This window comes from Cervus canadensis, chromosome 9 (assembly GCF_019320065.1).
Source record: "Cervus canadensis isolate Bull #8, Minnesota chromosome 9, ASM1932006v1, whole genome shotgun sequence".
NCBI lineage: Eukaryota > Metazoa > Chordata > Mammalia > Artiodactyla > Cervidae > Cervus > Cervus canadensis.
In genome coordinates, this window is record NC_057394.1 from 54401041 (window position 1) to 54418550 (window position 17510).

Consider the following 17510-nt stretch of genomic DNA (forward strand, 5'->3'; position numbering starts at 1 on the left):
ACGTCAGGGAGTGACTGTGAACATTTATGAGGTGTTTTTAAGGTATCTGGAATGGGTAGCAATAATTATTTGTTTTTGTCCTCCTTGTGCTCTTCCTCATGAGTCCAAATAACTAGAAAAGCTATGGTTTCTTTGACTATTTAAAATTATGTATAGTGGTAAGGGGAAAAGTTAGGCATTAATCTCAAAATAATATTGAAACATAACATATTAAAAACCTGCTCTGAAAGTTTGACTGAAAAAAATTAACAAAGGAACCTATTCTATATCTCCTCAAAAGGATGTAATATGAAAGAGGATGAGATCCAGATAATAGTGTAGAAAGACATAGAACTCACCTCCCCCAGTGAAAACATCAAAAATACATCTGAGGAACATACATACATATGAGGAACAACTCTCACTGAAAACAAAATGGAATCTGATAGGAAAGTTCCTGTGGAACAAAGGCTAAAGAAAGATCAACAGAGAATCAGGTAGGGAGGGAAGTAAACTGATCAGGTCCCTTGGAAGGAGAGTCAGAAGAAGAGGGCAAATACACCAACAGACATCGTTCCTAGGAGCGAGCAATTCACACTACATGCTTCGTGCCCTGGGATTCAACATTGGGAAGGTGAGTATCCTTGGCTGCTTGGAAGGCTGACGAGACCAACAAGAGGGCTGTGAGAAACCTGGACTCCACTCTTGAAGACTGTGTAAAAGTTTGCTTACTCTCAAAACAGGGAGGACAGAGCGGATTGAAACTGATGGGGATGCTGCTGATGTCCTGCGAAAGCCACAGCATCTGCTCAAGTCTGAACTCGGGGTGCTCCCTAGCCCTGCTTGTTTCACTGTGTGTGATGTTGCTCAGTCGTGTCCAGCTCTTTGGGATCCCATGGACTGTAGCCTACCAGGCTCCTCCATCCATGGAATTTTCCAGGCAAGAGTACTGGAGTGGGGTGCCATTTCCTTACACAGCTCTAAACCGGGGTGACAGCTGTCACAGCCAAAGGGAGATCTCAGCTGGGAAAGACAATGGCATATCAGACCCGCAGCAGCATGTGAGCAGGTCCCGCTTCCCTTTGCAGTGAGAGCACTAGAGCTGAGATGGGAGGGAGTGCGTGAAGTTAAAGGCAATGGAGCTACCACAGAGCCGAAATCAGGGTTACTGCTCCAGCGTTTGAGAACCGACCCCAAACCCAATATGGTGCTGCTGGCCATTGAGTAGAGGGAAAACCCCAGTTTACACCTGGCCTTGACTCTAATCCCAACATCTCCAAACACATTTCTTAACAAGGTGATAGCTGCCAGCACATGCTGGGGAAAGACGTGACTCATGTTTGCATCAAATCCAGCTTACTCAACAAAGCAATAAAAAGAATCATACACCAGGATCAAGTTGGATTTACTGCAAGGATGCAAGGATGGTTCCTATCTACAAATATATTTCACTAACATAAAGAAATGACAAAGTGTTTGCAGCAATACACATATCAGACAAAATAGACTTTAAACCTAAGTTTGTAATACAAGTCAAACAAAGGGATTATATAATGTAAGTGGGATCAAAACAAAAAGAGGATATTTTGCTCATTTAACATATATCAGTTCAGTTTAGCCACTCAGTCATATCCAACTCTTTATGACCCTATGGACTACAGTGTACCATGCCTCCCTGTCTATCACCAACTCCCAGAGCTTGCTCAAATTCATGTCCATTGCTTTTGTGATGCCATTCTACTATCTCATCCTCTGTCATCCTGCTCTACTCCTGCGCTCAATCTTTCCCAGCATCAGGATCTTTTCAAATGAGTTGGTTCTTCGTATCAGGTGGCCAGAGTTTTAGAGCTTCAGCTTCAGCTTCAGTCCTTCCATGAATATTCACGACTGATTTCCTTTAGGATTGACTGGTTTGATCTCCATGCAGACAAGGTCTCTCAAGAGTCTTTTCCAACACCACAGTTCAAAAGCATCAATTCTTTGGTGCTCAGCTTTCTTTATGGCCCAACTCTCACATCCATACATGACTACTGGAAAAACCATAGCTTTGACTAGAGGGACCTTTGTTGGCAAAATAATGTCTCTCCTTTTTAATATGCTGTCTAGGTTGGTCATAGCTTTTCTTCCAAGGAGTAAGAATCTTTTAATTTCATGGCTGCAGCCACCATCTGTAGTGATTTTGGAGCCCAAGAAAATAAAGTCTCTCAATCTTTCCATTGTTTCCTCATCTATTTGCCACGAAGTGAGGGGACCAGATGCCATGATACTAGTTTTTTAAATGTTGAGCTTCAAGCCAGCTTTAATAAACATACACCTCAATAAAAAAGCAAATACTAATAGATATAAGGGGACAATTGACAATAATAGCTGTTGTTTAATCACTAAGTTGTGTCCAACTCTTTTGCAACTGCATGGACTGTAGTCCACCAGCTCCTCCATCCATGGGATTTCCCAAGCAAGAATACTGGAGTGAGTTGCTATTTACTTTTCCAGGGAATTTTCCTGACACAAGGATTGAACCCACATCTTCTGCATTGGCAGGTGAATTCTATACCACTGAGCCACCATGGAAGCCCACAATAGTAGTAGGGGACTCTAAACCCACTTACCTCAAGGAGAGATTGTCCAATCAGAAAATCAATGACACAAAAGTCTTCATACATGACACAACATATCATTTGGATTTAATAGATATCCACAGGACTTTCCATTCAAAGCAGGATACACATTCTTTATAAGTACACATGGAATAGTTTTCATGATAGTGCACATGATAGGTCACAAAACGAGTCTCAACACCTTGAAAAAGAAATTATATCAAGCATTTTTTTTTTTTTTTCTGACCACAAGGGTATAAAACTAGAAGTTAACTTCATGAAGAAAAAAGGGAAAGCACAAATACATAGAGAGTAAAAAACTTGCTACTAAATGCTACAGTGAATTAAAAAGAAATCAAAGGGATTATACCTCAAGTACCTGGAGGAGAGCATGGCAACCCACTCCAGTATTTTTGCCTGGAGAATCACCATGGACAGTGGAGCATGGCAGGCTACAGTTCATGGGGTCACAAAGAGTCAGACATGACTGAGTGACTCAACACAGCACAGCACCTCAAGTGAAAGAAAAATTGAAACACAACTTCTCAAAGTCTACGGGAAACAGAAAAAGCAATTCTAACAGGGAAGTTGATAACAATACAGGTCTATCTCAAGAAACAAACAAACCAAATCTCAGATAAATAACTTAACCTATCAGCTAAGGGAATTAAAAAAGGAATAGCAAACAAGCACATAGTCACCTGAAGGAAGGACACAATAAAGACCAGAGAAGAAGTAAATATAATAGAGACCAAAAACAACAGAAAAGATCAATTAAGAGTTTCTTAGAGAATAAAATATTTTATAAACATTTAGCAATGCTCATCTAGAAAAATAACTGATATCACTGAGGTACAAAAAATTGCAAGAGAATACTACAGTTTTATGCCAGCCAGCAAATGTGACAACTGAGAAGAAATGGACACAGAAGCACACAACCTTCTAAGACTGTATCAGGGAGAAATAGACACTCAGAACAGACTAATCACTAGTAGTAAAATTGAATTTGTGAATAAAAAAAAAAGAAAAGAAACTCTCAGCAAATGAAAGTCTAGGACTGGACAGCTTCAAAGGAGAATTCTACCAAACATAAAGAAAAGATAATACATATTCGTCTCAAACTAACTCCAAAAAAAAAAAAAAAAAATTAAGAAAAGGGAAAACTTCCAAATTTGTTCAAAAAACCCCAAATTGTCAAAATAATCTTAAGTAAAAAGGAGAAAGCTGGGAGTACCATACTCTCTTCAGACTATAATACAAAGCTATACCAGCCAAACCAACATGGCACCAGCAAAAACCAGAGACATAACCAATAGAGCAGAAAGAAGAGCCAATAAATTAACCCATGTACTTATGATCAATTAATCTACAACCCAGAAAGAAAGAACAATACAACATAGAAAATGCAGTCTCTTCAAAAAGTGATGCTATGAAATATGGACAGTTAGTGCAAAAGAATGAAATTAGAACATTCTCTAACACCATATACACAAATAAGCTCAATATGGGTTAAAGCCCTAAATATAAGACCTAAACCCATTAAACGCCAAGAAGAGAATACAGGCAGAACATTCTTTGACATAAATCAAAGTGACTTTCATTGTCACTTTCATGCACATTATTTTAATTGGGTAATTATTAATTAATTAAGATATAAGAGTGAAGATATGTATATTAACTTCCATCCTTCTTGTCCCACTTTTCACCTCCTTCCCACTACTGAGTGAAAAAGAAAAAAATCTCTTTAATATTAGTGACATTCCCAATTAGGTCCTAAGATGTATTTGAAAGAACAATCTTAATTTTCACTTTCTTTGTGGTAGCAAAGATATCTATTAACCATTTTGTAGCTTTTGTCTCCACAGTTATGCATGACTGATCATTTGTGATTTTAAAGTATTACACATTATTTCTATATATACAAATCTTAAAGATATTTCTATAATAGTAATTCTTGCAAACATTTTATAATTAAAAACTTTATTTAGCATATTTAAAGCATTTTTTGAATATTTTAAGAACATACAGGCAGTTTATTTCATCTCTCAGTTTGACTGAAGAAAATGATTGGATTTATAATAGATCCAGGATACAGACGAGCTTCTCTGAGGGTTCAGATAATAAAGAATCAGCCTGCAATGCAGGAGACCTGAGTTTAATCTCTGGATCCTGTGTCACGGTCTTTGTAGACCGGGACCTGGGGACTGGAGTCAACGAGAAGAAGGATGCAGGGGACCCAAGTCTCAGGTGAAACAAGGTACTTTATTTGCAGGAACGCATACTTATGTATCTTCAATAAAATGATTACTCAGCCATTAAAAAGAATGAAATTCCACCAGTTGCAACAAAACGGATAGTCCTTTAAGTAACAGGTCACTGAAGAGAGTCGCTGAAGGGGGTCACTGAAGGGAATCCGAGCAGGTGCTCTTTCCCACGGTCTCAGTCCTGAGAACTGCGTGCAGCTCTGCTCCTTCCTGTTTTCCAGGAACTGATAAGGAACAGAGAGTCCTTGAGAAACGGCACACAGAGGAAGAAAACAACACATTGGACCCCTTAAAGTTGAACGTCCCCTGACACCCCTGGAGAAGGAAATGGCCACCCACTCCAGTACTCTTGCCTGGTAAATCCACGGACAGTGGAGCCTGGAGGCTACAGTCCACGGGGTTGCAAAGTGTCGGATACAACCGAACGACTTTCACTTTTCAGTGAAAAGTAATGTTATATCAGATCGATCATAAAGGTACTAATACATGAGACAAAATTACTAGGTAATGGATGAACAAACTGAAAGGTGTGTAGGAAGGTTGTTTAATAATGTTCCTGTGGTTAACATGGCAGCACTCTAATGTCTACAAGGCAGTCTCCTTCGCTAAGAGTGTCTACTGACTTAGAATATTTCCCACTATTATATTTTTCCTATTCAGCATTTTAGATGTGTTAAAAGGAGGGAAACCTGTTGGTCTTCTAAGGATACAGCTATCCCTCTCCAAAGTGTTACTTTTCATTGTAAATTTGTACATTTTTAATATTGTGTAAAGAATCAGACTTTGTGTGCTTGGTCAGTGTGAGTCTCCTCACTGTGAGCAGTACAATAATGAATTCAAATATTTGTGCTAGGCATCAAACTCTAAAAGAATTGCAATTTGGAATTATATAGAACATTAATGATGGAAGGAAGGAATAAAAAGTTGAGACATATGGGAAAATTTTTTTTTCCATATTCTAGTGTGATTATTGTGTTGAAAAATGATAATGTATGAAGATTTTCAAAGAGGAGTAAGTTGCTTCATTATACATACTTAAAACATTTTAAAAAAATTCTTTATTGTGTTATAAAGCTTAAGTATTTAAAAGTTTTTGTGAAAGAGATTTAAAGCATCATTAATCATTAAAGTGCTAGCAAAATTATTAGAGCAATGAACTATTTGCCTGTAGGAAGTAACCATTTTTCTTCTATCAATTAGTGACATAAGAAGCACTTTAGACAAAAGCACATGGGAGATATTGGGGAAAACCAGAAAGATTATTAGAAAGGAATAATAATATAAAAAGAGTAATGAATGTTCACATTCTAACGTGGGCATGGGGAACAATATAAATGAACAGGAAGAATAGGATCAAGAATGCAGGTGGGATGAAAAAATACCAGCACACATAGTGAAGAAGCTGAAAGTTTCCTGTCTTATTTACATAGATATATTTCCATAGATAACCCATGAACTATATATTTAACAGAGTTGAAATTGAACATTGAACTTGTCAGGAGATGTGGGTGCTGAATAATATCTATAATGAACTATGCTAATTCATAGTGATACAAAATGAATAAAATATGATCACAGTATTCCAGTGGTTCATAGGGTGATAATATTTATCTGGTTATAAAAATTGCAATATATAATTACATAATTATAAGGTATAACACAATGTGATGATGATGCAAGGTTAGCATCCTAGGAGATCATGAGTTAAGTATTTAGTATCTAACTTTTGGGATAATCAAGTACATATTCACAAAAACATTAAAACCATAGCTGAAATTTTAATGTAACTTGGAGTTCGCAAAACAGATAAGTCAAGAAGGTCAGATTACCTAGGAGAGTAATCCACCTACAACATCTGTTGTGCCATCAGGAGTTGATCCTGGTCCAAATGACCTGGCTAATATTATTTCCCTGTTTGATCTGACCACACTTCATGTGTATTCATCTTGAACTTGACACCTCAGTCAAACAGTGTGACTTTTTTAAATTAAGGCATATCATTCTTTACATTTTCTTAATTTTTTTTAGACTATGTTATCCTAATTTTTGGCTTCATGCCTTAGTAGAATTGTTTAGTTCCTTCACAGTAGATGAATGGGCTTTTTAAAGAAATTATTTATTAAACCATAGAATCACCCCTCCAAGAAGAACTATAAAAAATAAAGTTTACTGTATGAAATGAAAATTGTATTAAATAATTACATAAGAGCAACAATCTCTTCTCTCCCATTCCTATTATTCTTGTTTTGCAAAACCTGCATTGATTTACATCTTATTTAGTTTTCATTACTTGACGACTGTGTAACCACTAAAATTGATATAAAGAAATTCTGCATATGTATGAATTTGAGTAAATAATACCACCTACCATCAAAGGGGAAATAATGGAGTTATGATGAATCTGAGTTATGTTAAAGATACATTATCTCAATTTGCAAAGAGATTGGCAAATTATATACATTTGGTCTACCTTTTATTACAATTTCTTATGTGCCATTTACCTTTTATTTATAACACTGAGATTATATATATTTAGCAGAAATTCTTACAGTAACCTTTCCCTTTCTCCTCCCTGGCCTTTCTTCACATGAGTGTATAGTTTTTCTAGGTAACCTCATGAATACATAGGGATTGAAGTCTCGATTAATAGTTTACAATTGTCATCTGCCATAAATTTTAGGGAGTATAGCTTCTTTTTCCAACTTTGATGGTATCTTCTAGGACAACCAGTACTCTACTGCTCATTTTAGTGGAGTATAAAAGCAAGATGATATCTGAAATGTAATTACTTAACTAAACATTAAAATATTTTTTTCTGAACCAAGAAAAATAGTTATTTTCACATACTATACTTCTTCGGAAAGAAGATAAGATTTAAAAAATGAAAGTGTTATGTGTTGAATATGAGCTGTGCTTAGTTACTCAGTCTTGTCCAACTCTCTACGGCCCCATGGACTGTAGCTCACCAGGCTACTCCTGAAATTTTTCAGGGAAGAATACTGGAGTGGGTTGCCATTTCCTTCTTCAGAAAATCTTCCCAGCTGGGGATCAAACTGCCGTCTCCTGAGTGTCCTGTATTGGCAGCAGATACTATACCACTTGAGCCACCTGGGAAGCCCAATATATGTGTAGAATATATTTCTGAGTAATACCCCCTCAGTGAAATCAAAATAACTGAAAAAGATGGAGAAGTCAGCAGTATCCTCTTGGAAACAAAGAGATTATTACAACTAAGGTTAATATTTACCCAAGGCTCATTTTATGCCAGACAATTTTCTAAGGACTTTATTGTCACACACACGCAGGTGTAAGTGAGCAGCACCAGATTCTCTATTTCATGGAAGAAACGACAGTGGTTTCGTTAATTAATTAGGTTGTTGGTATCACCCAGCTGACAATGAACAGAAGTCCTCTGATCTCATGAAGTCCAGCTCCAGACTCCAAGTTCTTAATCAAATGCTTTCTGATCTTTTAGGTATAATTAGACTTACTTTTATGGAAAAAGTACCTAAATAGTAAATGCTACTCTTTTCTACACCTTCCAGCCTTGAACCAGGATATATCTATGTTCAGAATATAAATGCAACTTTACTGTTAGCAACAGCCCTTAGCAGAAATATCGTCTTCCATCCTAGTAGTTTACCCAAAAGATTTTACCCAAAAGATCCTGAAAAATTTGCAGGATTATTCTGGACCTAAGATTTTTGATATGGAAGAAGACTGTATTATTGACACTGATGAATCTGAAGATAATGATGAACATCTTACAGGTTAGCATAGATGTTAACTTTGATTCTGATTGGTGCTAATTAATTCTGAGATAACACTTTGTAAGTTCCTCTTTCCTGAGTCCTGGGCCCTGTGAAGTCCACACTGCTATTTCCATTGGATTTGCCTGGTGAACTGTGGGTATATATTTATATTGTTTGCATTTATGGTGTTTAAAATAAATAACATTCACAAAAAACAATGATTTCTTTTATACCTTTCCATTTTAATTTTTGTACATATTGATAAATTTTATCTCTTGCTAATTTTGTCTTATTTTCAAGCCTATACTCTCCAAGCATCTGTCTGAATAATTTGCTTATGTTAAGGCAACATTTACCATCTTTGGGAAGAAGCATCATATCTTTTTCATGATAGAATAAGATATTTAATATCTGTCACACATGGGAGGGAGGCTTAAGAAGGAGGGGATATATGTACACTTATGGTTAATTCATGCTGTTGTTGTAGGCAGAAATCAACACAACATTGTAAAGTAATTATCCTCTAATTAAAATATATATTTTTTTAAAAAAATAAATGAAATCTGTCATAGTTTAACCAATCAAAACATCATATAAACATTTTATATTTCTAAGAACAATTCCTTAAACTTCCACCATTTACCAGTCAAGAGTCACAAACAAATAATTTAAGGGCCAAAGGCAAAAATAAAGCTAATATTTATTTACCCTGGCTTATTTCATCTTTACACTGGTAATTGTTAGAATATTAAGTCAAAATCTGTTCTCTGATTTTCAGCTGTGGATTTAATTTCTGATGCCTGAGGTGAAGGAAAACCAAATTGTTTCAAATGATGTCTAACTTGGCATCACTGTTAATATTTCAAATTTAAACTTTAATAACTCTGTATCTAAATTTTATTTTAATAATAATAGTGTTTTATAATATGCAAAAATAATAAAAAATATAATCATGCACTTTGCTCTATAAAAGCAGATTGCAATATTATTATTGATACTCACTGCAAGATGTGTACCATTGATACTAATTTTTAGATCAAGTACCTCATGAATACATAGGTGAGAAAACTGACTGTTGGAGAGTCCTGATGAAATTTTCCCATTTTTTTACTGCAGGATAGTGAGATTGCAGTTTGTGGAAGAAAACATGAACTTGCTAAAAAAGTCACTCTTTTCATTAAAAGGAAAAAAAGTCCTCTCATTTTCTTAGTGAAAAGGCAGAGATCTTAGTAGAAATTGAAATTCTTCTTTTTACACACACACACACACATTACTAAAAGGGAACTACTTGCTTTGTTGTTGTTGAGATCTTGGATGAGCCGGGCCTCTTTTTGTTTTAGGAGTGAAGGATTCAGTGATACAGGCTTAAGAGAATAGCTCACTGGAAAGCTCATATGAGATCAAGTTCATACGGAACCTGGTTGCTCCTGTGAAATCATCAGGGCTCAATGTCTCAGATTCTCAGCTCTTTTCCCAAGTACAGCATCACACAGGGAGAGAATGTTGCTATGGGGTAGTAATGCAGAGACCAATTAATTTAAGGCTTTCACTCTGTCCTCTTAAAATAAACTAAAATAACTAAAAGATGTGCCCTTTATTACAATTCCCAGAGAGCTGCCAAAATTGGGCTGCATGGGACCCTTGGCTGGAGCCTCTTGCCCTAGTTAAGGGTATTGCTGGCTAAGGGGATAAAAATGCTCTCATCCCTTTTGGTGACATCTTCCCAGGTGGTGCTAGTGGTAAAGAACATCCTGCCAATGCAGGAGATGTAAGAGGTGTGGGTTCAATCCCTGGATCAGGAAGATCTCCTGGAGGAGGGCATGGAAACACACTCCTAGATTTGTGCTTAGAAAATGCAATGTACAGAGAAGGCTAGTGGGCTAAAGTTCATAGCATCACAGAGTCAGGACGGGACTGAAGCAACTTAGCACGCTTGTATGCCCGTCCATCCTCAAAGTCAGAGGTGAAGTGAAGTCTGCAAAGCTAGAATGATGTCTACACAACTGGCATGAGAATGAGTTAGAAATGTTGTTTACCAGGGAAAATCACAGTACTTTCATAAGAGTGTGAAGGAATTAAACAAAGGCAAGTAAGAAAAATGTTCACTATAACTCTTTTTATTGAGTCTTTAATAAGGATGTGATGCTTGGAGAAATTATGAAGCTTGTTTAAAGCCCCACCACTTGCCATGGCTAGAATCCTTCTCACCCCACCCCACAATCCAATCTTCTGGTTCTTTAGTACAATATTATATACACAATGTTATACAACGCAGGACTGTGCTACCACTTGTCCTGAAGTTCTCATCTTTCATCAGCTTTTCTCAAATGCTATAAATGGTAGATAAAGACAACGACTAATTAGACATCATCTTAGATGCATGGTTTTGTCTCTAGCAAGACAAAACACTTTCACAGCAACAACTAAGTAAGACAGAAGATTATGTAAAAATTTGTGTTTTTCAAAACACTGTAGATTAAGAAGGCAAGATGAACAAAATAAAAAAGAAAACTTGTTAGTTCTTGTCAGAACGTTTCTGTCCCTAGGATCATTTGAATGAAAAGGGGGGAAACTTTATCTGAGAAAAGTAAGGTAGACTTACTCTAGGTAGATTAATCAGCTGTGGGAAAGAAGACATCAAATCTTGTGATGCCCATGTGGTCTGACATGCTGGGTTGGCAACTCAATTGGATTCAGTTCATTCACTCAGTGGTGTATGACTCTTTGCAACCCCAAGGGGTGCAGCATACCAGGCTTCCCTGTCCTTCACCAACTCCCAGAGTTTGCTCAATCTCATGTCCACTGAGTCGGTGATGCCATCAACCATCTTACCCTCTGTCGTCCCCTTCTCCTCCCACCTTCAATCTTCCCCAGTATCAGGGTTTTTTTTTTCCAATGAGTGAGTTCTCCACATCAGGTGGCCAACTTCTTGGAGCTTCAGCTTCAGCATCGGTCCTTCCAAAGATTATTCAGGACTGATCAAAGGTTGCTGCTGTGAGTCGTATGTTACACCAGGATTCTTGACCTCCAGAGGAGAGGATTTTGATCTGGGGTCAGAGACGAGACTTGACTACTTGGAGCTCTTTTGTGTAGCAAAGTTTTATTAAAGTATAATAAAGCTAGGGAAACTTTTGACATAGACATCAGAAGGGGGCAGAAAGAGTGCCCCCTTGATAGTTTTTAGAGAGGTGTTTTACATGTGTTAGAAAGCTGTTAATCAGATAGAGAGACACCTCAAGGCTTAGGAAGTTTCACCAGGCCCCTCTCCTACAATATGCATTTTTGAGACAGGATGCCATGAGGTGTATCATCCCCCGGCCATAAACTATTTAACAGGAATAGTGGTTTGTTGACCCATTATTGGCCCAAGGTTTGAGAAAAGGAAAAAAAAAAAAAAAAAAAAAAAAGTTAGTCTTAGACAGAACCATTTTGAACAAAGGAAACTTCCGAAGCAAATACATAGTTTCAATAACATAGCTTAAGAAAAACATTTCCATGTGAAAAATGTATTGATTAACTCAAGGCAGAACCAGGTATCATCAACATAGAATTAAAAGAAGCCTCTTTTAATTTTGTGTTAAAGAAGTAAAAAAAGCCTGCCACTTGCAGTTTCTTTCCTTCTGCCCCTTGGGGACCTCTGGCCTTCCTGCCTGTTACCCTCTCATTACCCCCTTTTCATTTAGGAGTATTATGTTGCCTAGGGAAAGGGACGATGCTTCTTTCATTCCATAACTGCTTCCAAGCTGACAAGGGGCGTTGTCCCTAAATTGGTGAGACAACACATTTTCCTAACCCTCATATTGACAGTCTGTGATCCAGAGGCCTCAAGGAGTAGTTGGAGGAAGCTGTGTCACTCGTAGGAGTTTGGACAACCATTTGTAATTTAAAAAACTTCATGTGGCTAGAAACAAATCCAGCTACACAGTTACAGATGCATGGAGCAAAAACAGAACAATCAGGGTTATTACAATTAAGATAGTTTTCCACCATGGGGAAATGTCTCCGAAGGTAAAACAAATGAGGCTTCAGGAGTATTCATAGCCTGAATCAGCATGTTCATGTGTTTAGTAAAGTGAGTAACATTAGTGCTCATATCTTTTATATATGTACAACATTGGGTATGAATAATGGCACAAATTCCTCCTTGCGTGACTGTTAGAATATCTGAGGCCAATCTGTTTTGTAAAACCACATTTATAATTCGTATTTGTTCAGCATTAAGGGCTGAAATAGTTTTTTGAGAATAGTCACAGTATCATCTCATAGCATAACTTCTGTGGTTCCCAGAGAGGGAATGACTATTGCAGTCAAATAATCATACCAGTGAAATACAGACCTCGTCCAATGAGTTCTAAGGTGTGGCAAATTAGCAGGCTTCTCCGGAATCTCTGAAAATATGAAGCCATGAGTAAAAGCTAGACCTAAGGTGAATCTCCCTATCCAGCCAGGGGGACACCACACCCATGGGTCAGAGTCCCATAGTGAGTAGGTCCTGTTTGGAGCAAGCCAGTGTGACTGAGGGATCCAGTCCCAATCAGTGTCTAGCCAGGCAAAAGGAGGGCCTGTACTGGGGTAAGGAAACACAGGAATGATTACATTGCTTATTCCTTGAGGCAAAAACCCAAATTGTTTCCAGTCATTATTATTAAGCTGTCAGCTAATTCTGGGGATGGCTCTATTTGTCACCAGCATATGGGGGCACTAGACATTAGGTGTCCCTTTTCAGGAGTTAGCCATCTGACCTCATTCCATATTTGATAAACATCATGTGAAAAACCATCATATCTAGACCTATTTGTCTTTTTATGTGCAGCACAATAGTCATTAAACCAACATAAAGTATAATCAAAGTTAAAAGTCACATTATATACATAGTTAAGGTAAAAGTGTTACACCAGTCCATTTTAGGATTGTTAGATGTCATCAGATTAAGAAGAGACATCACATATGATTGCTGTTGGTGAAGGTAGTTACAAACTTGGAGAAAGTCCTTTCCCTGAAGTGGAGATGCCCACCATGGGAAGCCTTCTGCCAATGAGGATAGGGGTGCTCCACAGACCCGGCAATTAGACCAACTGTGGAATGCAGCATATGAATGAGCTCAGGCCAGGAAGGCATCTTGAGGGTCAAACAGGCTCAGGATTTTTGGAGTCAGCAGAAGCCGGCCCATATAGATTATCTGGTCCTTCTGAAAAGTGAAAAAGTGAAAGCATAGAGAATAAAGACATAAAATGACATTGCTTACTCTGAGGGTCAGGATGCCACTTTTTAACTGGAACGTGGTACACCCATGAATCAATTCCTGGCACCTTGACAGCTGTGTGAGAAGAAAGAATAACCTGGAAAGGGCCTGCCCAGAGGGGCTCAAGAGATTGGCCCCCTCCCTGCCCCCCAGATCCCAATGTCTTTCTCAGGACCTTGGCTCCTGGCTCAATCAGTGGCTTGTTCGACTCAGAGGCTGGGTCATTGCCCAGAGTTCTCATAATGTCTGTTGAAAAGCTCAAAGTTGAGTTGTATAGCAGTGACTGATATTTAAGAAGCCAATTGTCTGTCATCCAAATATTAACTTTAGAGTTTAAGATTCCGCTCACATCGTGAGAAGTCAGTACAGTAAGATTTCACCCATTAATAAACTCAAGAGCTTCAGGTACCAGTAAAAGCAATAGCAGAAACTACCCTTAGACAATGTGGCCACCCACGTGCCACTACATCTAATATTCTACTCAGGTATTCTATAGGTTGCTGGTGAGGCCCTTGGGGTTGTGTCATAACTCCCATGGCCATACCTTTTCTTTCAGTGACAAACAAATTAAACTCTGACCCTGTGAGCAAGCTCAAAGCAGGAGCTTTCAGGAAAGCAGTTTAAAGAGCCTTAAAAGCCTTTTGAGTATCTGGAGACCAAACCAACTTGTCAGTTTGGGCTTGTTGAGTTTCACTTATAAGTTTATATAAAAGCTGGGCAAGTGCCCCATAATCTGTAATCCAAATGTGGCAGTAGCATGGGATGCCCCCAAATCCTCTCAATTGTCTTAAAGTCATAGGTAGGGGGTGGTTTAGTATAGGCTTAATTCTCTTGGGGACTGTGGCCCTCATTCCTTTGGATATGATTAGGCCCATATATTTAACAGATTGTTGACAAAACTGTGCCTTTTCCCTTGATGCCTTTTAACTGCAGCCAGTCAAAAAGTTTAGGAAGTCTTCTGAGGCTTGCAAGCAAGCTTCTTCTGTCTCAGCACAGAGCAGAATATCATCTACATAGTGTAACACTACTGTCTCAGGGCTATTAAAGTTTTGTAGATCCCCTGACAAACTCTGTTCAATTAAGTGAGAGATGTCACAAAACCCCTGGGGCAAAACTGTCCAGGTTCACTGAGAAGCTGGCTGGGTAGGGTCTTCAAAAGCAAATAAAAAGTGGCTTTCTTCTGCCAATGGTATAGAATAGAAGGCATCTTTTAAATCAATTACTGAAAAATATTTGGCTTGTTCAGGAATTTCAGACAATAGAGTATAAGGATTGGGTACCATGGGAGGGAACGAAACCACAGTCTCATTTACTATTTGTAAATCTTGAACTAGCCCCCATTTATCATTTGACTTTTTCATAACCAAAATAGGAGTGTTGCATGGACTATTACAGGGAATTAATAGCTCCTGCTCCTTCAAATTTTCAATGATAGGTTTTAACCCTTGCTTAATCTTGAGTTTTAGAGGATACTGTTTTTGATGTGGAAATATGTGTGGGTCTCTGAACTTGATAACGACAGGAATAGTATTATGTGCTCAACCCACAGTTTTCCCATCAGTCCACACTCTAGGATTTACAGTTTGTTCAATTAATGGGAAAGAAACAGAGGGCTCCATTTTCATGAACACAGAGGCATGGACCTTGCTCAGTATATTCCTCCCCAAAAGGGGTGAGGGAAATTCTGACACAATCAGAAACTCATGTGAAAACAGCACAGAGTCTCAGTTGCAGCTTAGAGGACAACAGAAATAATAACATATGGCTCGTCCAGACAGTCCCATTGCAGTAGTGGATTGGGGAGAAAGTGGGCCAAGAGCGTCAATAAGCACAGAGTTGTCCTGATGTCCCGAAGGAAATCAAATGATTAGCCCCCCACAGTTATTAATACCCAGGGTTCCTCAGGTGTAATTAAGATGGAATCTTGTGTGGGGACCCCCGGACAGCTTCAGTCCTGATTGTCCTGAGAGTCCAACCTCTGGGGCTTATGCCTCTGAGGGCAGTCTCTCCTCCAGTGTGGTCCTTTATAGACCAGACATGGACCTGGAGGCAGCTTAGAAACTGAGGACAATCCCACTTGAGGTGCCCCTCCTTCCCACAGTAATAATAAATCCATCCCTTTCCACCAGGGACCCTCTGGGCACTTTTGTCTCAGGTTGTCTCAGAATGGTCCTGACCACCATTCTTAGGGCTTCAGTCTGTTCCTTGGTCTTTCTCTTCCTTTCTTTCTCCTCATATTCCCTGATGTAATAGACTGTCCAAGCCAGTTACAGTAAATTATCTGAAGATTGATATTGTCAAGATACCTGTTTTAGTAGCTTACAGTGGATATCTAGAGCTAGCTGAATGAAAAATCTATCATTTAAGATCACTCTTCCCTCTTCACTTTCAGGACCAATCTCAGTGAGTCTGTGAATGGCTTCTTGCAGTCTATCTAAGAATTTACAAGACACATCCTTCTTTTCCTGTTCTATCTTTACCAGTTTGGCATAGTTTAAAGTCTTATCATGAGCTCACATGAGTCCTTCAAGAATACATCTGACAAAATGACTCTGATCCCATCTTCTTTTAGCTGTGTTCTAGTCCCAGTTCAGTTCTGTTCAATCACTCAGTCATGTCTAACTATTTGAGACCCCATGGGCTGCAGCAGGACAGACCTCACTGTCCATCACCAATTCACGGAGCTTACTCAAACTCATGTCCATCAACATGGGGATGCCATTCAACACTCTAATCCTCTTTCATCCCCTTCTCCTGCCTTCAGTCTTTCCAGCATCAGAGTCTTTTCAAATGATTCAGTTATTCGCATCAAGTGGCTGAAGTATTGGAGTTTTAGCATCAGCATCGGTCCTTCCAATGAATATTCAGAACTGATTTCCTTTAGAATAGACTGGTTGGATCTCCTTACAGTCCAAAGGACTTCCAAGAGTCTTCTTCAACACCACAGCTCAAAAGCATCAATTCTTTGATGCTCCGCTTTCTTTACAGTACAACTCTCACATCCATACATGACTACTGGAAAAACCATAGCTTGGACTGGACGGACATTTGTTGGCAAAGTAATGTCTCTAAATTTTAATATGCTATCTAGGTTGGTAATAACTTTTCTTCCAAGGAGCAAGTGTCTTTTAATTTCATGACTGCAGTCACCACCTGCAGTGATTTTGGAGCACCCCAAAATAAAGTCTGTCACTGTTTCCATTTTTCCCTATTTATTTGCCAAAAGTGATGGCACCAAATGCCATGATCTTAGTTTTTTGAATGTTGAGTTTTAAGCCAACTTTTTCACTCTCCTCTCTCACTTTGATCAAGAGGCTCTTTAGTTTAGTTTTTTTTTTTTTTTCCTACCTTTCTGCCATAATGGTGGTATCATCTGCATATCTGAGGTTATTTTATTTCTCCCGAAATCTTGATTCCAGTTTGTGCTTCATCCTGCCTAACATTTCTCATGATGCACTCTGCATATAAGTTAACTAAGCAGGGTGACAATATACAGCCTTGTTATTCCTTTCCTGATTTGGAACCAGTTTGTTGCTCCATGTCCAGTTCTTACTGTTGCTTCCTGACCTGCATACAGATTTCTCAGGAGGTGGGTTGGGTGCCCTGGTATTCCCGTCTCTTGAAGAATTTTCCACAGTTTGTTATGATCCACACAGTTGAAAGCTTTGGCATAGTC

The 17510-nt window shown here is 38.5% G+C and overlaps 1 pseudogene; it reads left to right on the plus strand.

Annotated features, from left to right (window-relative positions):
* The first annotated feature begins 580 nt into the window (after positions 1 to 580).
* The window catches only part of LOC122447275, a 76105-nt pseudogene continuing 59175 nt past the window's right edge, over positions 581 to 17510 (plus strand).